This window comes from Cygnus olor, chromosome 1, assembly GCF_009769625.2.
Source record: "Cygnus olor isolate bCygOlo1 chromosome 1, bCygOlo1.pri.v2, whole genome shotgun sequence".
In the NCBI taxonomy this organism is placed as follows: domain Eukaryota; kingdom Metazoa; phylum Chordata; class Aves; order Anseriformes; family Anatidae; genus Cygnus; species Cygnus olor.
The window spans coordinates 115,137,370-115,164,241 of NC_049169.1; the positions used below are offsets into that span (position 1 = coordinate 115,137,370).

At 42.6% G+C, this 26,872-nt stretch overlaps 1 long non-coding RNA gene across 1 annotated transcript; it reads left to right on the top strand.

Annotated features, from left to right (window-relative positions):
* Nucleotides 1-5,564: 5,564 nt before the first annotated feature.
* On the top strand, nt 5,565-24,888 carry LOC121061614. The gene is made up of 3 exons (XR_005815186.1): nt 5,565-6,082; nt 14,788-14,857; nt 23,928-24,888. It is a non-coding gene; the product is annotated as an uncharacterized LOC121061614 (long non-coding RNA).
* The last annotated feature ends 1,984 nt before the right edge of the window (nt 24,889-26,872 follow it).

Consider the following 26,872-nt stretch of genomic DNA (forward strand, 5'->3'; position numbering starts at 1 on the left):
GCTGAGTACTACAGGTTCACAACCTACTCAACGCACTTCTATACTGTATAAGTACAATTTTATTTGACCAACCGTTAATTTCTCCTTTTCCTTTTTTTTTTTTCCTTCTTCTCTCATGACTAGAGGGACCGTGATTTTTTTATTTTTTTTTACTGATTTTGTACTGCTCATCCTGTTTTTCTTAGCTATCCTTCTTATTTTGTCACAGTGGGACCTTCCCCTTATCTGCTTAACATACTCCCCACTGCTATGCTGCACAATCACTTTTGAACATGCAAAGTTAGTGGAATTTTCTACTGCAAAAACACCTTCTATTGCAAAAACACAACTTTGTTTCTCCCAATTCCCCCCCCTTCTTTTCTTACTCCTAATGTTTTTGCACCTCTCCACATACCCCACTCTTGAGTTTTGCCAGCATTAAGGCACAATATTATTCTTTGGATGTCACAGGGGATGACATATACAATGCCATTATTATTATAATATCAACAAATAGTTGTCTGAGCCAATTCCATCCAGGTAACCACGAAGTTGGTTTCTCACAAATGCTTCTAAATCCCCAGGAAGTGTCATCTTGAGACACTCTATGTAGGATTTTTTTTTCCCTCAAGTATTTTTGAGATCAGTCAAATTTATCCCATTTGATCTACATATATACAGCAACTAGCATTAATTACAGTGCACACTCCTCCTTGTGAGGTTAGTAATAGTCTAATACCATTCGATTCTGGAGTACTAATTTTGCAAACTTGTTACCTCCTTTTGTAGTGCCTGGACTGCATCCAGAGTGTTATTTTCTAGTTCTTCAGTTATAGCTGAGATATTTACAATAGCTTTTTCTAATTCACTCATCCCTAACCAAGGTAAAAAACACCTTGCAAAACTGTGAAATGGCCTGTTTCTTTTTACTAGAGGATTATCTGGAGTCTGCTTAATTCTGTGTGTGGTCTCAAAGGGGCTTTGGCTTTGTGGGTCTTCAGTAATAGTAACATTTGAAATTATTGCCCCCAGGGTGCAAGCTCCCTTCCATCCTAGGGGCAACACCTTCCTGGCTTGATGGCCACATAACCAGTACCACCCCTTGTCATTTGGGACAGGCCATCCGGTTACAGGATTCTCATGTTGTATCTGGTGTGTGTTATTGTCCTGGTTTCAGCTAGGACAGAGTTAATTTTCCTCCTAGTAGCTGGTAGGGTGCTATGTTTTGGATTAGGATGAGAAGAGCGCTGATAACATGCTGATGTTTTAATTGTTGTAGAGCAGTGCTTACACCAAGCCAAGGACTTTTCAGCTTCTCGCTCTGTCCTGCTAGCGAGCAGGCTAGGGATGCAGCAGGAACTGGGAGGGGACAGACCCAGGACAGCTGACCCAAACTGGCCAAAGGGGTATTCCATACCATCTGACGTCATGCTGAACAATATATAGGGGTGGCTAGCTGGGGTGGGGGGGCCGGCTGCTCGGGGATAGGCTGGGCATCGGTCAACAGGTGGTGAGCAATTGCATCGTGCATCACTTATTTCGTACACATTATTATTATTAATACTATTATTATTATTATTATTGTTATTATTATTTTCCTGTCTTAATAAACTGTCTTTATCTCAACTCACAGGCTTCACTTTCCCGTTTCTTTCCCCCATCCCAGAGAGGGAGGGGGGAGGGTGAGCGAACGGCTGTGTGGTGTTTAGCTGCCAGCCGGGCTAAACCACAACAGTTATGTATATTAGCATTCCCGTAGCTACCATATTCGATACAGTATGGGTTATTCCTTACTTTGTGGATAATATTTCCATACCCAGGGTCAGTACTATTGCCCCCTGAGTTTCTATCAGTGTTGTTTAAAAGGCACCTTTGATAACATGCTATATTGTAGTCAGGATTATGTGTAGGGAGCTCAACTTCAAAATCTATTCCTTCCCAGGACCGAGTATGATCTGATGTTTTTAGAAATCTAGAGAATCCAGACACAGTTGCTGCTGGAATAGCAATCAGGGACAAGGCCTGTTCAGTCTTTCTAGGCACCTGGGTGCAAATTCAAAAATTATTTTGAGATAGAACTCGAGAGATGTTCTGGATTAATTCAAAATACTGATTTTTCCCTCCATTCCATCACTAATCCACTGAGAATAGATATTTCTAAGATAATCTTAAAATACATCATTTCTATATATATATACCCCTACAATAATTAAGAAATAATAATTAAGAAAATAAAAATCACAAACTAATAAGGGTTCTTGTGGTGGGGATTAAATACACCCCTCCCCACCCCACCCCCCTCCTTTTTCTCCCACTTCCATGGAGTGTTCCCTGTAAACACTCTAATTCTGTGTAATTCAATTCCTGTTACTCATTAATTCATTAAGAATTTTTATAAGGAGAAGTTAAAGGTTTACAATATTAAGTAAGTTTTAACAATTTTAACCTTAAAAGTCTTTGTTAATGCAGTCTCTCTGGTATCAAGGTTAACTGATCCTTTTACCTGGGCATAATGAGCCCACCCTTTCTTGGCCGCTCTTACTGTCGTCTCAATAGTCAGAAGCCCTTGGAACAGTCCGTCCCACTCAGTTTGCAGTTTCGATTCTCTTCATGTTCGCATCAGAACCCCATCTCCTGCTCGAAATGGATGGATCAGGGCTTCCAATGGTGGGGTTTGAGCTAATGATCCACAGGTCCTGAGAGATGACAAAGCGGACGACAGGCTGAATATATAGTTCTTAAGAAGAGCATCTTTTGTCTCAAATTGAGGTATTTTATTCCCTTTGTCCAGGTACAACAATTCAAATAATATTTTATATGGTGAAACTCCCACATCTTTTCTTAGTACAGTTTGAATTTGTAGAAGTGCCAAAGGTAAGCACTCTGTTTAGGGAAGCCGAGTTTCCAGAACTTAGTCAATTGCTTCTTTACTGTCTGATCTGCTCCACCCTTCCAGAAGAGGAAGGATGCCAAGGAGTGTGAAATTTCCACTTAATTCCTAGAGTCCACATTAGCCCTTGCAGTATTTCTGACATAAAGTGATTTCCTTGATCAGAGACAATATTTTCAACAAATCCATACCTGGGAATTATCTCATAGAATCATAGAATATCCCAAGTTGGAAGGGACCCATAAGGATCATCAAGTCCAACTCCTGGCACCACACAGGTCTACCCAAAAGTTTAGACCATGTGACTAAGTGCACAGTCCAATCGCTTCTTAAATTCAGACAGGCTTGGTGCAGTGACTACTTCACTGGGGAGCCTGTTCCAGTGTGCAACCACTCTCTTGGTGAAGAAGCTCTTCCTGATGTCCAGCCTAAACTTCCCCTGCCTCAGCTTAACACCGTTCCAGCAGGTCCTATCACTGGCAATAACGGAGAATAGGTCACCTGCCTCTCCACTCTCCCTTGCGAGGAAGTTGTAGACTGCGATGAGGTCCCCCCTCAGCCTCCTCTTCTTCAGGCTGAACAGGCCCAGTGACTTCAGCCGCTCCTCATACGTCTTCCCCTCTAGGCCCTTCACCATCTTCGTTGCCCTCCTCTGGACCCTCTCCAACAGTTTAATGTCCTTTTTGTCCTGTGGTGCCCAGAACTGCACACAGTACTCGAGGTGAGGCCACACCAGCGCAGAGTAGAGCGGGACAATCACTTCCCTCGACCGACTAGCAATGCCGTGCTTGATGCATCTCAGGATATGGTTGGCCCTCCTGGCTGCCAGGGCACACTGCTGGCTCATATTCAGCTCACTATCAACCACAACCCCCAGATCTCTCTCTGCAGGGCTGCTCTCCAGCGTCTCGTCACCCAGTCTATACGTATAGCCAGAGCTGCTCCATCCCAGGTGCAGGACCTGGCACTTGCTCTTGTTAAACTTCATGCGGTTGGTGACTGCCCAGCTCTCCAATCTGTCCAGATCTCTCTGCAAGGCCTTTCCACCCTCATCCGAGTCCACAACTCCTCCAAGTTTGGTTTCGTCAGCAAATTTGCTCAAAACACCTTCTAGTCCTACATCTAAATCATTTATAAAAATATTGAAGAGGACTGGCCCTAAAATGGAGCCTTGAGGGACCCCACTAGTGACCATCCGCCAGCCAGATGTGGTCCCATTTACTGCAATTATTTGTGGTTTTATTACCATGTATGGAACCACATGTGGTTCTATTACCACATATTATTTGTTCTAGAATTACTTTAGTTACTATGTTTGAAGTAGCAGATACTGAAGGGAAAGCTTCCACCCACCCTGACAAATGATTGACCAAGAATAATAAGTATTTAAATCTACCTACCCTAAGGAATTCTGTAAAATCTACCTGTACATTTTGTAAGCGTTGAATTCCTGGTTCTCGACCCATTTTGGGCTGACTGCAGATGATTTTCCTATTTACCTTTTGACATACTACACAATTCCTGCATGCTTGGTCAGCCAGAGTATATATATTTCTACACATACATATTTCCATAGCACAGCATCACACATTGCTTGAATTCCCCAATGACGCTTTTGGTGTAAAACAGTTAATATTTGCCTCATTCGTTCTTTATTCAGCATTTCTCTCCCATCAGGGAGTATCTATTTTCCTTTGGACTTCGTGACTCCTAATTCCTTAAAAAACACTTTCTCTTAAAACTTTTTGCTCTTTTTAGTTTTGGGTAGGGGTAGCTCAACAATTCTCTGAATCCTCTCTGGATTTATTCTTCGTTCCCCCTCAGACAATACATCCCCTAAATACTTGACTTCTCCTTCTATGAATTTTAAGTTATTTTCCAATACTTTCAAGCCCTGTTTTCCCAGAAAATTGAATAGCTTTTTAGTGGCTTCCTTCACAACTGTTTTCTCTTGTCCTGACAGTAAAAGTTCATCCAAATATTGCAACAGTAACACCTCCTCCAAAGGTTGGAATTGCTCGAGAATTTGTTCTAGAACTTGCCCAAATAAATTTGGTGGCCCTGTAAATCCCTGAGGTAAAATTGTCCATCTGTATTTTTGCTTCTGCCCCATTTCAGGGTCTTTCCACTCAAAAGAAAATATATCTTTGCTCTCAGGGTCTGAGAGCACCCCATTAATAACACTGTTATTCCAGTCTAACAATTTATTATTCGAATGCCCAGTTTCATTATCAAATCCTTTCCTACCAAGTTAGTCCAGGCCTTGGGTACATATAATAATTGCCCAATGATAATTCTATCCTTAGTCTCAGCTTGGTATCCCCAAAAAGTAACAGTTATCCCAGTCTCTTCTACCCCCATCACATTTAGGATTTCATTAGTTAATTTAAGCTCTGATACTTTACGGGCCAGCAATGACCTACTTGTCCTAGTGTATTGGGTTTACGTGGCAAGGTTCTGGTAGCAGGGGGGCTGCAGTGGTAGCCCCTGTGAGAAGAATCCAACAGCTGCCCTGTGGCAGATAAGGGCCAGTTTCAGCCAGCTCCAAAGGGGCCCACCACTGCCCAGACCCGAGCCATGAGCAATGCAGTTTGTGCCTCTGTGAGAGCACATCCAAGAAAAGGAAAAAAAACCTGCTGCAGAACAGCAGCTGGAAGAGTGAGGAGTGAGAAACCTCCCTGCAGACACTAAGGTCAGTGCAGAAGGAGGGGGAGAAGGCACTCCAGGTGCCAGAGCTAAAACACCCCCGCAGCCCACAGAGAAGCCCGTGGTGGAGCAGGCTGACTCCACCCCCACAGCCCATGGTGTACCACAGCAGAGCACATCTCCATGCTGCAGCCCATGGAGAGGAGCCCATGCAGGAGCAGGTGATCGGAGGGAGGAGGTCCCCTGGGTGTCCCAAGCCAGACCAACCTGTTCCTGACGAATAGACTCCGCGGCACAGACCCACACCTGGAGCAGCTCCCAAAGAGCCACTGCCTGTGGAAAAACCCACACAGGACCAGCCCAGGAAGGTCGGCACCCCATGGGAGGGACCCCACACCAGAGCAGGGGAGAGAGCAACTGTGAAGGAGCAGTGGAAACTAAGCACCACGGATTGACCACGGCCCCCCATCACCACTCAAGACAGGGAAGAGGTGGAAGAGAGTGGATGGGAGAAGGAACCCCCAGGTTGTTTCTTTGTTTCTCACCACTCTAGCCCGTCAGCAATAGGTAATAAATTTTATTAATCTTCCTATGCTAAGTCTGTTTTGCCCACGACAATAATTGTAGAGTGATCCCCATATCCTTACCTAAACCACTGAGGTACACTTTTTCACTTATCAGAGAGCTGGCTTTCTGAGAAGCCCCAACTCCCCTATTCTGAATTTATAACAGCAATCTCTCCTCCTTCTTCCACTCCGGATACTCCTATTTGAAATGGCCAGCCTGGCCACACTTAAAAAACATCTTCTCAAAGCCTGCCCCTGCTAGGGTTAAGGTTACTATACAGGTAGCTTTCCCTGCCTGCTATTCCTTTGTCTCTCTTCCTCTCCTTTCCAGCCTGGGCCCGACTCCTCCTGAAAGTCCCTCTATCTCCAATCCTCTGCCTCATTACCCAGTACACTGTGAATACCATTAGTTTCAATCTCTGCTTTTTCTTCTCATATCCCCTCCTTGCATACACCTTCATACTACCTACATTGTTCACTCCATTCTCCCACCTTCTGGAACTTTTTCTGTGCATCTGGCCAGGCTTTAATCACAAAATGAACTTTCAAGAGCCCTTGGGCTACCAGGTCCTCAGGATTCATCCCTGAGTACTTTCTCATTCTGACCCCAAGTCTCTCACATGATTTCTGTGTTGTGGATTGTTATTATGTTCTTTCCCATTCTTACGTAGCTGCCTGCCGAATCATTCCCCTCCTAAGCATTCTTCTCCAGTGAATAACATACTCAAGATTGCCATTCGCCCCCAGGAATACAGTTTAGGCCTTAGAAATGGCTGCTCCTCAAGCTCTGCCTAAGGGAGCCTTCAAAGACCCCCTCTGCTCAAGGAGGAGGAGTTGCCCTTTATGTGAGAGAGCAATTAAGATGTACTCAGCTCCACCTGGGGGAGGCTGAAGAACGATTGGAGAGCTTGTGGGTGAGAATTAAGAGGCAAGCTGGCATGGGTGACACTGTTGTGGGGGTGTGATACAGGTTACCAGATCAGGTGGAGGAGGTTGATGAGGCCTTCTACAAGCAGCTGGAAGTAGCCTTGTGATCCGGAATGCTGGTTCTCATGGGAGACTTCAATCATCCAGACATCTGTTGGGTAAGCAACTCTGCCAGGCACGGACAGTCCAAACGGTTCCTATAATGTGCTGAAGATAATTTTCTGACACAAGTGGTGAAGGAGACAACGAGGTGGGGGGTACTGCTTCTTCTTGACCTTGTTCTTATCAACAGGGATGGGCTTGTTAGGGATGTGAAGGCTGGGGGCAGCTTGGGATGCAGCAATCATGAGATGGTGGAGTTCAAGATGGAACTTGGTGGAAGAAGTAAGGCAAAAAGCAGGATTGCTACCCTGGACTTTCAGAGAGCCAACTTCAACCTCTTCCAGGACCTACTTGGGAATTTCTCATGGGCTAGTTTGCTAGAAGGCAAGGGTGCTTGTGAGAGCTGGGCAACATTTAAACAGCGCTTCTTCCAAGCACAGGATTGGTGTACCCCAAAGAGTAGGAAATTGGGGAAGGAGGGCAGGAGACCTGCATGGATGAGCAAGGAGCTCATCAACAAGATCAAAAGGAAGAGGAAGGTCTAGGAAATGTGGAAAAAGGGCCTGTCCCCTTGGGAGGAGTATAGAAGTGTTGCCAGGGCCTGCAAGGATGCGATGAGGAAGGCCAAAGCCCACCTGGGGATGAAGCTGGCAAAGTAGATAAAGGATAATAAGTAGTTTTATTTGTTTGTTTGTTTGTTTTTTAAGTATGTAAACAGTAGAAGGAATACTAGGGATAATGTGGGTCCCCTGCTGAACAAGGCAGGTATCCTGGTAACAGGGGACGCTCGGAAGGGAGAGATACTGAATGCCTTCTTTGCTTCAGTCTTTGCTTCAAAGTCTCCCCCCGGGACTCCTGGTCCCTGGAGGGAGGAGAAAGAGTCTGGGAGATGGAAAGCTCTCGTCTGGTTGAGGAGGAGTGGTTCACGAGTGTCTGAGTGGGATCAACGCACACAAATCCATGGGTCCTGATGGGATGCATCTACGTGTGCTGAGCAAGCTGGCAGAGGTGATTGCCGAACAGCTCTCTATCATCTTTAACAGATCTTGGAGAACAGGAGAAGTGCCTGAAAACCAGAGGATAGCCAATGTCACTCCGGTCTTCAAAAAGGGCAAGAAGGAGGATCCGGGAAACCACAGGCCAGTCAGTCTCACCTCTGTCCCTGGAAAGGTGTTGGAACAACTTATTCTGGATGTCATCTCCAAGCAATTGGAAGAGAAGAAGGTTATGAGGAGTAGTCAGCATAGATTCACCAAGGGGAAATCATGCTCAGCCAACCTCATTGCCTTCTATGATGACGTCACCAGCTGGGTATATGGGGGGAGAACAGTGGATGTCGTCTACCTTGACTTTAGCTAGGCTTTTGATACTGTCTTCCACAACATCCTGCTAACAAAGCTGAGAAAGTGTGGGATAGACGAGTGGACAGTAAGGTGGGTTGAGAACTGGATGACTGGCCAAGCTCAGAGAGTGGTGATCAGCAGCGCAGAGTCCAGTTGGAGACCTTTGACAAGCGGTGTTCCCCAGGGTTCAGTGCTGGGTCCGGTCTTGTTCAACATCTTCATCGACGATCTTGATGATCGTGTCCACCCTCAGCAAGTATACTGATGATACGAAGCTGAGAGGAGTGGCTGACATGCCAGAAGGCTGTGCTGCCATTCAGCGAGACCTGGAGACCTGGAGAGCTGGGCAGGAGGAAACCAAATGAGGTTTAACAAGAGCAAGTCTTGCACCTGGGAAGGAACAACCACACGTATCAGTACAGGCTGGGGGATGACCTGCTGGAGAGGAGCTGTCTGGAGAAGGACCTGGGGGTCCTGGTGGACGACAGGTTGACCATGAGCCAGCAGTGTGCCCTGGTGGCCAAGAAGGCCAATGGCATCCTGGCATGTATAAAAAGGAGCATGGCCAGCAGGTCAAGGGAGGTGATCCTCCCCCTCTACTCTGCCCTGGTCAGGCCTCACCTGGAGTACTGTGTCCAGTCCTGAGCTCCCCGTTACAAAAAAGACAGGGATCTCCTGGAAAGAGTCCAGCGGAGGGCAACAAAGATGATATGGGGCCTGGAGCATCTTCCCTATGAGGAAAGTCTGAGAGACCTGGGTCTGTTCAGCATTGAGAAAAGAAGACTGACGGGAGATTTTATCAATATTTATAAATACCTGAAGCGTGGGAGACAAAGGGATATGGCCAACCTCTTTTCAGTGGTTTGTGGGGATAGGACAAGGGGCAATGGCCGCAAAATGGATCACAGGAAGTTCCGCAGCAATATGCGAAAGAACTTCATGGTGAGGGTAACAGAGCACTGGAACAGGCTGCCCAGGGAGGTTGTGGAGTCTCCTTCTCTGGAGATATTCAAGACCCATCTGGATGCCTACCTGTGCAATTTAGTATCAAACTTAGGGCCAGTTCTCTTCAATGTTTTTATAAATGATTTGGATGTAGAACTAGAAGGTGTTTTGAGCAAATTTACTGATGATATTAAACTTGGAGGAGTTGCTGACTCTGAGGGTGGAAAGGCCTTGCAGAGAGATCTGGACAGATTGGAGAGCTGGGCAATCAACAACCGCATGAAGTTTAACAAGAGCAAGTGCCAGGTCCTGCACCTGGGACGGAGCAACCCTGGCTATACGTACAGACTGGGTGACAAGACGCTGGAGAGCAGCCCCACAGAGAGGGATCTGGGGGTTGTGGTTGACAGCGAGCTGAATATGAGCCAGCAGTGTGCCCTGGCAGCCAGGAGGGCCAACTGTATCCTGGGGTGCATCAAACATGACATTGCTATTTGTGCGCTGGAACAGGCTCCCCAGGGACGTAGTCATGGTACCAAACCTGTCAGAGTTTAAGAAACGTTTGGACTGTGCTCTTAGTTATATGATCTGAATTTTTGGGTAGACCTGTGTGGAGCCAGGGGTTGGACTCAATGATCCTTATGGGTCCCTTCCAACTCGGGATATTCTATGATTCTAATATTTAGATATTAATGGAGAGGGATGGATAGGCTTAAGGGCAGCAGCAAGATGGGGCACAGAGAACCTGATATGAAATAAACACGTTGACAGAACATAAAGGTAGGAAGCAAGAGACAGATGAATAGTCAGGGAGGTGCCTGCCACCAAGGCAGGCAGATATCATCTGGAGGCATACTGCTTGGGAAGGGCTGACAGATGACAAAACTGTCAGGAAACAGAGAAATATGAGTATGAAATAGGAAAAGGACCAAAGAGACTGAAAAGAAAAATAATTTTATAAACAAATCCCATTATTTCACATTCCCCTTTCCTCTATGCCACCACTCTGCTCCCTCCCAATTCCCATTTTCAAGTAGCACAGTATAAAAGGTTTCATTTCACGACTATCATGCTTCATATTTTCAGATGTAGCATTGTTATCTGGAGGTCTACCAGAGGATGCATATTGCTTCTCTCCCACCTGCTGTTCATTTCATAAACTGCAATCAGTACACAGTCAGTCAACACCTCTCTTGTTTATTATGTGGTGCAGCAGGGGATTTCATTAGACCTGAATTGTACTGGACCAAATTTGACACATCCCAAGTTGTGCTAGTGGGTAAAGAAGGAGTCTGTGCAGCACAGGCACCCCATTTGGTCCACAAGTCTCAGAGACTGGTTTCTTTCCCATGCATATACCTTAGAATTGCATTACCTTGAATTCCTTTGCATTGCCTTGAATTACTGCTCCTGTTCTCATTGATTCACTCATTGTTTGTGTATGCTCATCCAAGAAGTTAGTACAGAGACCAAAATAAGAATCCATTTCTGTAGAACAGTAACAAAGGACTACTGCATTGTTAGATAGTTATCATATCTGTAGTATGACACAGGAAGTAGTTATTTGCTCTTGTCAAAGAGGAGGTATCTCATGCCCGGACTAGAACTGCTTTGGATACAGGGCCAACTGTGCAAGGCCGCCTACCGCTGATATCAGCTAATGCTTTCAGCTAATCCTAGAAGCATCCACAACTTCATTGGCATGTGCATGGCTACGTTCCTTAGACTTTTACTTCTAAAAGTCTTGCAAACATCATCTCTCATGAATTTGTTCCACAGACCTTTCTATACAGTCATTGCAAAGATGGCGGTCTGGCAGGACATGAGCTAGCTACCCCTCTGTTAATCTGGAATATCCTGCGTACACAGAGTGTACATGCATGATATAGGCCATGACATGCACCTAGCCTTCTGGAAAACATCAGTTTGTGTGCATGCCTAGAATGAAAAAAAAGACATGTCAATGCTCTCCAAAAGTCCCAATGAAGTGTATAGATTACACAGTCATATTGGGCTTTCATAGCTATCTGAAGGTATGATAGCCTCTATTGAAAGGCTCAACATACCTTACCAGTATACAGAACATGTGCAGATATATTGGCCCCTCTTTGAAGAAGAGGGCACTGCTAGCTAGAAATTCAAGACAAAGTTAGAAATTCCTTGTTATTTGCCTGTGTATAATTTCCGAACAACAAAGACTGTGTCTCTAGGATCCAAGAGAATGGCTGTTTTCACAGACTGGTTAATGTTTCTGTAACACCTCCTCCCTTGTACCACTGGTCAAGCTTCGTTCTTCATGGGAGGATTAGACGCATATAATCTTGTGCCCATTTTAGAAATAGGAACTTTTACTAGTTTTATATTTCACTTCCTGCAAATATGAAATTATGACTTCAGCTGTAAGGTGGCCCACTCACATCTCCACTGGTGATTCATACTGTCTTTCCACACAAATGTACTAAGTTAATGTGCTTGTCAGTGACAGCTCTAAGTGACCACACTCCCCAAAGTCAGAAATAAAATTTAAGACATATCCTTCAAGCAATTGTAGCTAGCAAATAGCATATGACACACTAGTAATGTCTGTGTTGCACTCTTTTCTCATGGATTAAAGATAAAAGAGTTTCAGTTCCCTGACATTTAGTTCAGATCTGAACTGGGAATCTGAATGAATACTGATATAAAGGATTCAGTAAAGCTTCATAAGATTTGATTTCAATCTTCTATTTTTTTTTTTAAAGAATTACATTCAAAATGTTGCATTGCTCAACCAAACCCTTAAAAAAAAAAAAAAAAAGGAACAAAAGGGACCCATGAAACTTTAATTCTGTCTAGCTCCTTACTCATGCATAACTTCTATCATGCAATCATATATTTTGATATTTATGGGTAAGCATTGCATATCTTCCTTGGTTAGCATGAAATGTCTCATTGAAAGCTGTATCAAACTACCTAGTTAGTGCTTTAGCAAAGACAACATAGTACTTCTGACCAGACGACTCCTTTGCATGATGGGGAGTCAAATAATGTGGAACAGTTGTACCACATGTGAGAAAGAAGAGTGAGGACTGGTATAAAAATGGAAAGAGTCAGACATAGACGAGGAGGTAATACTTTTTGCATTTTTTCACGAGAAAGCTGTTACTTCAGACAGGACAGTGGACATTATCAGGATGTTCATCTGAGGTCATGGGCCTCCATTCCCTTTCCCACTGAGGATTTGAAAAAGAACATCCAGGAAGTGAACGTGTTTACACAGAATAAGATACTTTCACTGACAGCATTGCATTTAGATGAACTTCTAGAAGACAGTGAACATGTTATTTTGAGAATCCTGCCTTCTGTTGCCAAAGCATTCCAGACAAACCTCAGAGATGGAGATAACAGCTGCGCAAAACACCTGAAGAGTTTGTATGAAGTGCTAAAAACTAATTTGTAGCACCCAGGAGTTTGCAACCTGGTCACCCTGTGACAGCTTGCACTCTCCAAGAGTTTGTGCGCATAAACAGCCTCCCTGAGCCTACCCAGCACTGAAGGTCATGTCTGCAGAACAGCAGGTTGTTGCTACCTGCAAAGGCAAGGAGTAGCTCTCCTTGGAAAAAATATATAATAATATAGTGAAAAAGAATCTACCTGCCCTACTCATGGGGCTGGCCACACTGCATCCCAGGTAAGTATAGAAAATTTGTGAGGAACTGACCTGCAAGGCTGGAGCCTGTCCTGTGGTTAATGCTCTGCAAATCCATTTCACAGAACAGGATACTGATCCCATTCGGGGAAGACACATGAACGAATGGTAAGGGTCTGAGGTGAGAATGCAAAGGCTTCCTGACAGTGAGGACAAATCAGGTCAAAGTCAAAAAGCTGGTTCCTTACCTCCTTTCATGTAGACTTTTCCAGAAAAACAGAAAAGGCCAAACGAACTTAAATGTGCCTGGATAAGGAGAAGATCAGAAGGGAAAGGAAAGGCTTCTGAATTTGAGATTTTTTCACCCATTTTATCTGTTTCAGAGGGCTGGACTCTGAAGATCTGGCCTCTTGGCTGCCAAAATTCTGAATAATTTGGGCATGAGGATTTTGTAGAAAGATGCTCACCAAGACAAAAATCTTTCCCTCCATATTCATTCATCCTTACCCTGGATGAGGAGACAATTTTATTTTTAAAAGAAAAATATTTTCATGAAATAGTATCAGTAGGCTTTTAAAAGCCAGTTTTTCCTTCCCTGCAGTACTTACTATCACTGCAAGCAATGGCGATACCTTGGGTGATCAAAACCAAAAGAAGCAAGAGCAGTTCATATAAAAGGTCCCCCTCCCAAAGAGAAATGGGCTGCACATCTCTACAAAGCCCCCAGAGCCCAGCACAGTGCTCAGCACACATCCCAGCTCCACAGAGCTATCCCAGCCCAACAAGACTGTAACAATGACCAGGCCCTGAGCAACCTCAGATCCATGCACCTGAGTGGTCACTGAAATAGTTTCTAGGACCACAGCCAGTCTCCTGCAGTCTTCTTCTCTCTGAACCAGTGTGAAAAAAACCTTCACCCAAGAGCACATCTCCAAGAGTGGCTCTGTATGAGCCAGGTACAGAAGTTACTCATGAACAATGCTCTCAGGAAGTAGGTACAGGATGATATGTGGCAGAACCCATGCTTCAGAGGGCCAAAAGTGTGAACAATTTCTGAGTCAAACAGATGAAAATCAGACATTGATTGGTTACATCTGCATCAGACTGCCACTTTTCGAGCTAGATAACAAGTCGTTCTCTTGCTGTAACACGGTACTTACTGTATTCAGGAGGAGGCTCTGACAGTGAAGACAGAGATGCCATCTCTACGGCTTACTGCCTTTTTAATATTTCATATGCATGACTGGAACCAGTTTATCTTCCATTGACATTAGCCTCCAGGTGACTAGGAGGAGACAGCACACAAAACAAGGTGGCAGATATATGTTGCCATTCCTGGTAGGAGTGAGTTACTACTGCTACTCGCTATCTGTGTGATAAACAAGTGCCAGCAGCCCCAGCCAGCACCCACATCTAACTTTACAGACTAATCTATGCCTGTAATATTGCATGGTATTTATGGAATAAATGAAATACAGTTATAGGTACATACCACAACAGTTCTAAACTTATTTTTCTTGAGCATGCCCACAAGGGTTGCTATTACAGATAAGGTCTTCTGCGGCAATCATTTTTTGCAAACTCATAGTGCCTTCCAGGAACAAATCCAGAGCAATTTTCCATTTTTGAGAGCTAGAGAAATCTGCAGCCAGTGAGACGCTGAGAGCTGCTAGTCCAGAACCTGGAAATGCTGCCAATAGCTAGAGCAGAAAATGTGAATTTGCAAATGACAGATACATTCATATCATCCTTTTCATACAGCACTGGATTTCATCCTGAACACAAAAGAAATGGGATCTCCAGGTCCGGACAATAGCTGAAGGTACTGGAGGTAAGAAGCAGAGCTAAAAAGCTTCACAGGTGGGCTTCTGCTGCAAAGGACATGTGGAACTGTCTTTGAAAATAGTGTGAAGAAAATATGAATCACTTTTGTCACTCAAAAACAGTTAACTAGATGAAGAAAATGAAGGAAGGAGCTAGAAGTTAGGTTTCCCCACCCTCTTTACTTTTATTTTCCTATCCTCTTAAGGATTTTTTTTTTGAACTTTCAGAAAGTGAACGTATGTTTTTATGTTAAGGATGTAAAAGGGCTCTCAGTGTCCCTCAATTCATTTTCAGTACCTGGAAGGTTTTGCATACAGACCTAGCTAATTTGCCATGTGCTCCCAGAGCACATGGCTCCCTGCTTTGTGAAACATTTCAGTATGGAGGAACTTGCTCCTTCTCATTTCCCTCATATACACCAGAGAAAGGAACTTCTCCCTAGAGATGCCAGATCCCCTGGCATGTTACTAAGATAGTTGACTGATGGGTGCCAAAGCCATTTGTTGTACGTAAGTGAAGTAACAGGTACAACTGTTCATAAGACCTGGTTGCAGTGCTGCTCATTTTAGTGTCAGGCATAAGAAACCTACATAGGGAATGTTCAGGGGCATGAGTTGAGGGTGATTAAAGTTCAAATGAAAACCTTTCAGAGACTTTATCAATTTCAGAAAGTTGGAATAACGGTAAAGAAAATTAATGGCAGACGGTTAATATTTTGCCATGTAATATAATGTTAACCACTGAGAAAAAGTAAATCAAAACTAAACATATATTAAAGTCATTCCCTGCAGCAATCTCAGAGAAAGACAGAAAACAGTGTTTAAGACTTAGAAAGCCTTTACATGTATTAACAGTTTGGAGAGCACACTTACGAATGTGTCTGTGTGCTTTGGGGTGGGGAGAATGAGCAATGAAAATCACATTCTCGATCTTCCCTTTCACCAGCAATAGAAAACCCTTATTTTCTGGTCTGTAATCTTTCCAAAAACAAGAAAACAGAACTATGCAAAATTATGCTGAGAGCCAGAGCGTCTCTTTCTCCAGAGAGCACATATATCATGAGGGTATGTATATATCATAATTTTCTTTCACTCTCTCACTGCCCTCATTGCAGTGATAGCAAATTTATCATCAGGAACTTGAATAAACCTTCATCAGTGTGTTGCCAGAAATGCAAGAGGACGTGAACTGTTGTTTGTTTTGTTGTTGTTGTTGTTGTTGTTGTTTTGTTTTAATCAAGCTGTCTACAAAGGCTTCTCATAACTGGATAACAACATCTGTATACTTTTCTGCTATCACAAGGCTGAGTCAACTGTTGTTGATATCAGGATATCATACAAAGTACAGTAATGATGTGCTAGAAGTGAAGTTTGTTTCCACAATGATTGCAATAATGAGGCAAAATAAAACATATATTAGGACGAGAACCTTTCTGCAGTCTTCCACTCCAACTTTGCTCTCCCCATCTTACTCTCAGTTGTAAACCTTGCTCATACAGAGAAGTCTTGATATTTATTTCTTGACTTATCTACCAACAGTAATACTGATTACAAGGTTAATATCTGAATTTATAATAAAAAGAGGGTGGGTAAGATTTAAGGGGTTAGTATAACTCCAGGAGGATGCCACTTATATTTCCACATTAACAGCAAGAGTCAGCATAAATATGCTCCCAGGCACCCTCCAGCAGTGAAAATCTAAATTCAACCAGAACCACTTGTGCTTTTCTGACATGTAGTTCCTAATGGAAGTTCTAATTCACAGTATGATCAATTCCTGTTAAAAGTGGGTTAACCAAACCCAGGAAAAATAGCTTCATTTTAAGCACCAGGCAAACACAATAATTCTCTATTTACTCTCAAGCCTCAAGACTGTATGTTTCTAAACAATAGCTACTCTAAGAGCTGAAAACATAGCAGAAATATTCTTGAATTATCAGAATATGGTTCCAAAGAAGTGCTTTCCAGATTGGAAATGATTCCACTTACAGTTGTGAGACAAGTTAATTAGACAGATACAGTAAACTACATAGTAATTTCAAAGTAACTCCACTGGAAATGATGGTAATTACATAGTCATTGAAGTAAAAAGGTCCAAAATAGAAAAACAGAGCTCAAATGTCTATGTGCGTGTAGATACTTTAACCTCTGCTTTACTTTTTCCCTTATAACAGTTCAAAATAGTGAGTAGCTACCTATCCTGTATGCATGTTTCTTGGCAATTCATGGCTCAATTTGAAGTATTGTATCATTTTGTGAGACTCTCTGAAAGCAGTCATATGCCTAAGGGCTTTACTGGACTGGAGCTATGGCATTTGACAAAGTGCATGACTAAGCCCCTGGCCATTTCACCTCCACTGTATGATACCACTCCATTAAACTTCATTTCTGGTGAGAGGACAGAAGCACAGCCAAAAGGGAAAAGAGAAAAAGAAAAAAAAATTACAGAAATATCTCTTGTGTGAGGTGTTTTCTTACTCAGAATGCCACGCTAAGTTTAGAGTATGCTTTGCTTTGGGTCTTAAGCCAAAATACTTGGCTTCTGGTCCCTGCCTTTACTTATGCCAATATAACGTCTATTATCTTCACTGCAGTTAACCCTGGCAAAAAAGACATGAGAATGAAGCCCTAGAGCTTTACTTTTTCTAAAGAAACACATCTGTATGCTTGAAAATAAATGAAAGTATATACAGAAATGCTGGCAAGCCCTTTTTGAACACTAAAACTTGCTTTTGCTGGAGTGGAGAAAAGAGGGTTATTGATATCCAGAGCACAGACACACAACCTCTCTCATTCAGGACTGAAGGGGCTTCACCAAGGCACAGCAGTGGGATTGTGAAGTTAGTGAGTGTCGCTTGTCCCAGCCCATGGCCAACACCATCTTTTGCAGGAAATGACAAGGTAAAGGTGAAAGGCCCAGTGGCAAAGACTAGGATTGCCCCTTCATAATGGTGGTTTTCATGAGAAGCCATGTGGTGCTTGAAGCAAAATATTTCTTAAAGCCCACTGAGGAAAGTGGTAGTGAAGAGTAGATGGAGACTATTCCAGCCTTTGAGGACAATGGAAAAGCTTCAAGGAGTGGCCTGCAGTGACCTAGATGTGCCATATGACGAGGTGTCATACAGCTTGATTCCTCACATGCAGTCAGGTAGAAGCTGTGGGAAAAAAGTAAATCTTTCAAATACTCAACCATATATTTCTCCTCCCTCCATTAAGATTTCATTGTGTGACTCAAGAAATATGTCATTTTAAAACCTTAGAGGATAAATTGTCAAAATGCATTGTCCTTCAAAGACTTCCTTTGGTTCCTCATTTAAATTTTTCAAATGCTTTGTGAGTTATTTTTTCACATTCACTCTGATTTTAATATTGTTTAGATGAATATGCCTTCCCTCTTGTGAGTTAAGCACTTAAAACATCCTAGATAAACAAAATGAATCGTGAAAAGGACAATTGTTCCTTATGGCCTTCTATATGCAGAGCAGGTCCAAGTCTCACAGATCCTTCAGACTTGCATCTCCTCCTTCTGGTGATTACAGCTTAACAGCATACTGATGATAAAAGGTAAATGAGTTCCTGCAGCAGAATAAGTATCAAGTCTACGAAGCTTTTGTGAATGTGGATGCTGCTCTTACCATTATGGGCAATTAGAGCGCTTTGAAAGTGTGTTGCCTGACTTTCTGTTGCTTGGTAACTGGTGCACCTAATTCTTTCTCTAAGAGGTCACAGAAATGTCAGAAAATCCATTTTGTTGGGTGGGAGGGGGGGAGACAAATGCCCCCAGCAGAACAGCAGCACATAGATTTGTTAAAAGAACTTCATGTCTTCCATTAGCAGATAGAAAATAGTATTATTATTTACCTAGCACTATAAAGCTGTACAATTTCCAAGCAGTGCCAACTCTATAACATTCTTGTTGTGCCAAAGAGCTTAGGAACTGCAAACACACTGATGAAATTTGGCATGATACAGGTCAATATAATTCATGGATACACTGACAAATAGTCTTTATTGGCCTGATGCTGAGCCTGTTGGAGTCAATGGAAAAGCACACTAAAATGGCTATGGTTCAGTAAAACAAGTTTTAAGGAGTTTCTGAGACTGGAAGCTTTGCAAACATTGACTGGCACAGGGAAAAAATATGAACTTTGAAGCAAGCTAATGAGACAGGAGATAAAATTCTCTCTAAAGAGAACCAAGTTGCAGTCTCTGCAGCCCCTGAAGTGCTTTTGCTGAGGGAGAACAAATTAAGTGATATCTGTAAGGGAAGAGCTTGGCTATTTTTACCTGCATTTTAGGGAACAGGACTTTAGAAGTATATCTCATCTTCAGCAAACTCCCAGATCTTTCTACATTAAGACAGGTTCAGTAATACATGCTCCATATTATATACTATTCCCCAAAAATGGGTACTGTCAAAAAAACCTACTTCACTATAACATGAGCAGGGTACTCCAGTTTCAAAACGCAGTTTAGATTAAATGAATGCCCCTGAGATCAAATGAATGCGTTTCAACAGGGACGCAATATGCGGGTGCTTACCGTTGGCCATCAATCATTTTCTTGCAGAGCTGGAGTCTTCTCGGTGTTGTCACTGTAAGCGTTCTGCAAGAATTTGCAATCATTTTCTAAAGGTGTCTTTAGAAGGGGCAGACAACACATTCTGTCTTTAAGAAACCAGGTCCATGCTATCAGAAAAATAAAGCATACTTCCTTGCTGAAACAGCCTGCACCGTTCGAGAAATAGCACACCTATGTGATGTTCAGACCCCTCATGGGACAATCTCAAGGTTGTGGGCAGCACAAAAAAGCAAAGGTCTGTGTCACAGCCTGGCTTTGGCCACAAAGTCTCTACACAACACAAAATAAATCAAGATCAGGTCAGCACCTAGTGAAGGCAGACATATTGATGGAAACCTAGAACTTCATTTTTAATGAGTGGTAGAGTAAGACAAACTTGATTTTTCCTTATGATCTTCCACTGGATAGAATTCTTTAAGTTAGAATTACCAAAATAATGTGATTCTGTAATGCAAATCACTAATATCATTAAAATAAAATATATTAAAAAAAATTAAAAAATCACAGATCACTAAAAGAAGCAGACCTTTAAAGTAAAGGGAAGACAAAAATGCAATCCAGCTACAATAACACTATTTGCTCTTTAAATACATGTATGCATTTTAATCACCACTTTTTCTTCAATGGTTCAAGGAAACTGCATCAAATGATATCCTTTGTGTGTTTACATAAAGGGAGAGTTCATGTGAGTCAAGAAATCTCATCAGTGAGGATTTCAAGCATAACTAAAATAAAGCAGTGGAATATGCCAGTCCAAAAAACACATCTTCATAGAATCATAGAATGGTTTGGGTTGGAAGGGACCTTAAAGATCTTGACAAAGCCCAGCAAAACTTTGCAGAGATGCCTGTACCATTATTTTGGTCCACAGATTAACAAGGTTCCCGAATAACTTTAACGCTTAATTAAATTTCAGTATGCTAAGTGTCAATATTTCTTCTGACATGATTTTACAAGGACACAATAGAAGGTGGAAAAATGTATTATACAGCATACTTGAAAAATGTAAACTTACAGAAAAACTCCTGAAATATTTTTGAGGGAATCAAAATTTGGTGGAATTTACATTGGTTGAAGATTTGGGGAAAAATAGACCTACAGAGACAAGAGGAGTCCAATGGTGAATAACCAGGAAAACAAGAAAACAATAATGTTACAGCAAAATAAGTAAGTTTTTCAGTATTAAATGTGGATGCAAAATTAACATCTTCTGAGAATGAGCTTTGCCAGCTGCATGGAGACCTGTGTGGGTAATGCAAGTGCTGTCTCTTGCCTTCCTACCTCTTCCTGTGGATGGTTCAAAAGTGCTACAAGGTTTATAAATGTAGTAAAATGATACTAAAGGACCACTGGCATTTAGGCAGCACAAAAGCTGCAGACAGACACATCCACACACCCACACACCTTAAGTAAATTAACTGTCATCTTCAAGTTCAATGCCTACATTTTGCTATTCCACATACCTTCTCAACGGAACCAGCAACAATTCAAGCAAGTTACTCAACATGCATATGCCTGTCCGGCCAGGGCTTCGAGTTCCTGTTTCTGAAGGGTCTGATATTTACCTTGAATGGAGGATGTAGGACATTTAGCTAAGGTGGAGTAGCTTTCCTGATATGCCCCTCACTAAAGCAGTAAGGCACAAATCTGAGCTCCCTGTACACTGTCTTTTTTCGGTTTCAGCCCCATGAAACTCCCTAGGTGGACTGTCAAATGTTGAGATGCATGTTGTTGTGCGGGTCTTCTGTAGAGAAGCGAAGACTATGTTCACACCTGGAGAAAGAGGGATGGGCAGGAAAATAGTTTGGTGGTCTGAACAGGCAGAAGCGCATTGCCATTGAACATTCAGGAAGAAAAAGGATCACAAGAAAGGCTTTAAGGATCACAAGAAAGCCTTTACAACACATGGATTAAGCAAGCCTCTTCTTCCTTAGCAGAAGCTGAATATCCCAACAGAACTGCTATCAGAGCTCCGTCCTCTGCATGAGCTGTTGGAGTATTTTGGTTCACGCCCAAGTACCCAGAAAACACCCAGAATATTGCCTTGCTGAACAAGTACAGTACTCTCTCAGCAGCATCTCCAATGGGATATACATGGGGCAAAGTCCATGAATGTTCTGCAGTTGTGCCCAACACACGTTTTCACACTTTGGTGAAAAGTCACTTGCAGAGGAAGCTTCTGAGGCAAGCACCACTGTGACTCTTTACTGCCATGTTGCTTGCCTCTGCAGTATCATTTCTTGCTCCATACAGCATCCAATTCTTCTCTTCCAGTCCCTTCTTAAAGCTCAGTGTGTTTTATCAGCTCTTATGTACCCATTTGCATAAATGTAATTACAAAGGACGTTGATAACACTGCTTTGCAGTAAGACAAAGCATACTGTGCCATCTTGATGACTGCTCAACCACTGGCCTTCTGCCCCTTCCCTAGCACTTGCCTTCACCGTACCACAGCTGCTACTTCTCGCTCTCCTGTAAATGCACATACATCTGAACAGTCCTGCTGGAAATTCTACAGTCCAATCTTGTGAAAAGGGAAAGACACATCATGGTCTCCTTCATAGGTACATTTGATGCCTTAACCACAAAACTTGAGGGCAGATTGCATTAGCAGCCTCCAGAGGCAGCCACATCCAAGCTTTCTGCCCAGCTTACTGATGCTAGAGCCCGTTTTCCCCAAATGCTTGGTTCTCTTTGTAAAAATTCATCTCCATTTCTACTCCACAGAAATACACATAGAATTACCCAGAGGAAAGGAAGACCACAAGGTACAATTTTTCATTTGGGAAAAAAAAAAAAAGGAACGGAGACCTTCTGATCATGCCGTAACACACAGGCCACACGAGGCCTAAGTAAATGCACTCCCAAGTCCAAACACAAGGACTTCAGTGATTTCAGAAAGAAATTAAATGAAATCTTATGTACAGAGCAGGAACAGGGAGAGAAGCAGATATACCATGAGTTACAATGAGATTTCTCTAGCGTATTATTCTTTTTAAGTGGAAACATGTGGTGTAAGATTAAGCAGCATCTTTTTAATCTCCGATTGTCCAGCTCCCCCTGCTGTAATTACATATTGGACACAAATGGCAACAGATGTTCAGCGTCTAAGCTAAGAATTATATACTTACTCAATAACCTAGCAATTAAAAAAACTGATTGGGAGGCTTGAATTTAAATTTACATGGAGTGACAAATGAAAGAGTTCCTAGACACAGGTGAGGCACAGAGAATATTAATGTAAACCTGAAAATGTACCCTTAATGGAAGGAGACAAACAGACTCTGGATACCAGTTAGAGTGTTTTTAATTGCAGCAATTTCTTCGTGAATTATTTTAACCCATCCTCCTTATAAAGCTGAGTCTCCATTGTTATTTTTTACATAACCTAATCAAATCTCTGCAGCCCTGTGTATACAGCTAGATAGAAGGTTCTACCTAATCATTTCATTATACGTCCAGTGGGCAGTCTAATTTCCCTGTATTAAACCTAATAAGGGCAGATACATCAGTATGTATTTTATCTTGTTTATTTTCCTTGAGATACATGATCTAATGACGTAAAAGATTTTTGCCTGATTTGCTGAAAAAATTTAAACAAATACATCCTACATCCTTTAAATGGATTTGAATTTAGCACAAAGTGTTCCTTGAATTACCACATTACCAAGAAAGAAGATGCTTTAAATTGGAGTAATTGCCTTACCCAACGTAGACATAAATAAATCTCCCCTAAAATGTTGGGGCATTCAGCTCAGAGAGGAAAGGCAATTCTAAGGTGCCTTGGGCACGTGAACTTCCACAGACTGTATAACGCTACAACCAGTATGGACCTCTCTGACTTCCTAGAACAGCACACTTGCTCCATTTTCTCCCAAACACACAACCATTTGCGCACACACTTTGGGTAGCCTATACCAGTTTAAAACCCATAATCCGATTCCTCCCACTGTAGTGGCTCAGACACAAATGCAGATTTGGATGTTCTGAACACTTGGAGGGTGCATATGTGCACAAACAACAGTGTTTCTGAGTATGACATAAATTCCTTTACTCCTATGCACACCACAATTGAGAGCAGATACTTGTTTACCCAAACATTTTCTGACAGATAACTGGAAACACTTTTAAGTCCATTAGTTCCACTGAACATTACTGAAAATGTTGTCTTTTAAAGTGTATTTTATTATATATGATTTAATTTTTCTTGCAAGATCACAGGCTGGGATGCAAACCAATCTACTATTTGCTGCCAGATGGTATGTTGGAAGGGTATAAACTTATTTAACACAGAGCGCTATGTGGCATGAGAACGCTGTTCTTACACTTCTAAACAGTCGTTCTTCTTTGAATGGTTTAGCTTTACATTAGTCTTCCAGTAAGCTCATAAGCTTTTCCCATTTTAGCTAAAGCTTTGTGAAGTTGCTACGTAAATACCACAGAACCTTTGGTGAAATTGTTAGCGATAACTATTTCCCCCCGCCCTAAATTTACCAGTTGCAGATTGGCCGACCCAGGCATTCAGCTCATGTCCACATAGCCAGAAGAGACCACCTTTGCTAGGTGTTAAAGCAGCTGAGGAAGTGATTCACAAACTCAAATGCACATGTGCTCTGATAAAGGAAGAAACCCCTGCAAAAACCCACTGTGCCTGCAGCAGGTCCCCACGAAGACGGGGCACAATTTGAAGCTCATGCCCCACCGGTCTGCAGCCTTGGTTTGTCATGGGAAAGAGCTGGCAATGTCCTCAACAGCATCAGACACTCCAGAAACACGACCTATGTGTTTTGCCTGAATTATGAGAACGCAGAGGGCATTCTTCAAAAATACTTTGGGTAGCATGCTGATGGGCACATACTGTGTCGGTAGGCAGGTTTACATGCATAGCCATAATGTTGATGGACAAAATAGTGTTCAGTTTGCAGTGGCAGCCTCTGTGTAGCCATCCTGCATGGCTACCCTGTGCATTTCAATTTTCTACATAAATGCTTTGGAAAAGGAGATGGAAAACCTCTCTCTCTTTCCAACGCAACACACAGTCTGCACCCACTGCTAAAAATTGTATCAGTATCAATCTCCTCAGCATCACAAACACACCCACATGCGTCTGAATCCTGAAATGCTTATTTTGCAAAGAGTGTGCCAAAAGATTTACTTACTCTTTAGAACTGTTTAATAATGTTGTGGGGATCAAAGGAGCAAGCATTTTCATGACAAAAGGAATTTGTACTCCAGGCTTTACAGCACAGACAGTGATTAGTGAGTCATACAGAAGAAAGTGTCTCTCTTTTCTCTTTTAAATAGCTGTTGTAGCATTTACCTAAACATTACAGTGCTGAATCAGTAGTTTCTCAAGTCTTCACAGTGACTGCCTGAACTACACACCTTTACTTGGTACTCTCCTGGTGCTCTCTCCTCACCTGCAAAATGTGTTCAGCACAGTTAGGTGGCTGCTAGCAGACAGCCAGACGTAAGTATGCATGCAGGATTATCTGGAGGGGTTAGAGAGCAACAGCTATATCTGAATGAGATTTAAAAACACCAATTCTGAAAAGTATATTTATTCACAAACAAACAAGAACAAAAGGATTAAAAAGCATCTCACTGTGAAGCTCAGCTAACCCAAAACATTTGAATTTTACTAGTTAATCTCTCTAAAAAAACAAACAAACAAACAAGCAAGCAAAAAAAAAACTATCTCCTAGAACTGAAGCATTTCCTCTCACTGTGATACAACCTCAGCCCTCAAGCCCTCACCCCTCCTCCTTTTGACTTCTGGTTTAAGAAGTCAACTCCTCACATACTACAGCCCCCACCCTGCTGCCTGCCTTCCTTCACAGCGCTATTCCTCTCTCCCCAATAGTGGTTGTTGCTGAAGATAAGCCTTCCTCTGCCCTCATTGCTCTCTCTGCCCCTTTCTCTGGGCAGTGCCTCTTCGATATTGCTTCCTTCATCATATTCATGCTGCCCATCACATCCATCCCATAGTCACAGTGGTTTACAACTGGAAACTGGGAGAGGGCAAGGGAGGAGAACAGGATTTTCTATTTTAATTGCCGGGGGGAAAAAAAAAGGGTTGTTTTGTGGGTGCTGTGGACACAATCTGACACCTGAAAACTTTTGAGTTGTTTTTTTTTACATTCCATGTTCTCCCTCCCTCTTTGCTAAGCAAGAAAAGCTTTCAGTTTTGAAAAAAAGGCTTTGCAAAGAAGAGTTTCCTTTCTTGTGTAGTTCTAGGGAAAACCTACAACCTCTTGAAGGAAATGAAAAACTGTATGAAAGCAAGCAGTTTTCTCCCAAAAGTCATTTATGAAGAAAAATATTAAAACCCCCCAAAATTACTATCTAAACTGTGATCACATTTTATTTTTGATCTGCGAAGTCTTCTTTTCCCCTGTCACTATGTATTTCTCCTCTTTCATTACCAATTCCCTTCATTCCCTTCAAGCAGTTCATTAGCAATCTCCCTTTCTGTTGGTTTTCCTCAGTGTGTCTCAACAGGGTGGACCTTCAGGCATCATATCTGACACTGTAGTGACAGCGGCCCCAGTGGGTGGCATATCCCACAGCCTCTTCTCCATCATGTGGCTTAATTCCCTCCTGTATGGCAACCCCTGACCCAACTGAAAAAGCAACTAAGAGACTTCTGTCTACTTTCGTGCTTGTTTTTCTTATTTTCCTCCTCCACAGAGCAGGGGATGTATGTTTTGCTGCAGGGCATGGTCTCAGCACCACCACTGCCTTCTCCCGCCTGCCTGTGGTCCTGCTCTGGGGCCCAGATGGCTTCCCAAGGTTGGGGGCAGGAGCAGCTGCTCACCTGTGTGCCAGCGGCATGGGAGAGCTCGGTGCGTGCTTCTGCTGCCAGACACAGTGCTGTGTGAGCAGAAGCTCTGTTACCAGGAACTCTGAAAAACACTTAGGGTCCCAGATTGCAGGAAAAAAACACTGTTCAGAAGAAAAACCTTACTGGATCGGGAGCTTTATACATGACGCATGGGCAGCACGACACCTGAAATATTTCTGTGATGCATTTTCTTCAAAGAACAGTGTGAGGATTTCAAGAGAACATGTCAATGTACCCACAGTATTTTCGTACAGCTCCCTGAATAGATACTGGTAAATGTATCTGAAGGAAAGATTGTAAAGCTGCACTGAACTCCTGTGTTAACGCACACAAGAACTTGGTATCTTTTCTTGCCTGGTTTGCCTAGTGCTAGGAGAAAATACATGTATTTGTTATATAACCATTAAGAAAAATACCTTAATACCCTGACAAAGGTTATATCAGAGAAGCTAGCTTGTGATGCCTAGCTATAAAAATCATTTTCCAAAAAGGGGAATATTCAGACTAAAACTGAAAGCCTAGGCAGAGTAAGGAGAAAAGTCTGCAATACAGTCAGTCAGATCAGGGTGGAAGATTGGCATAGATAGCAGATTGCTCA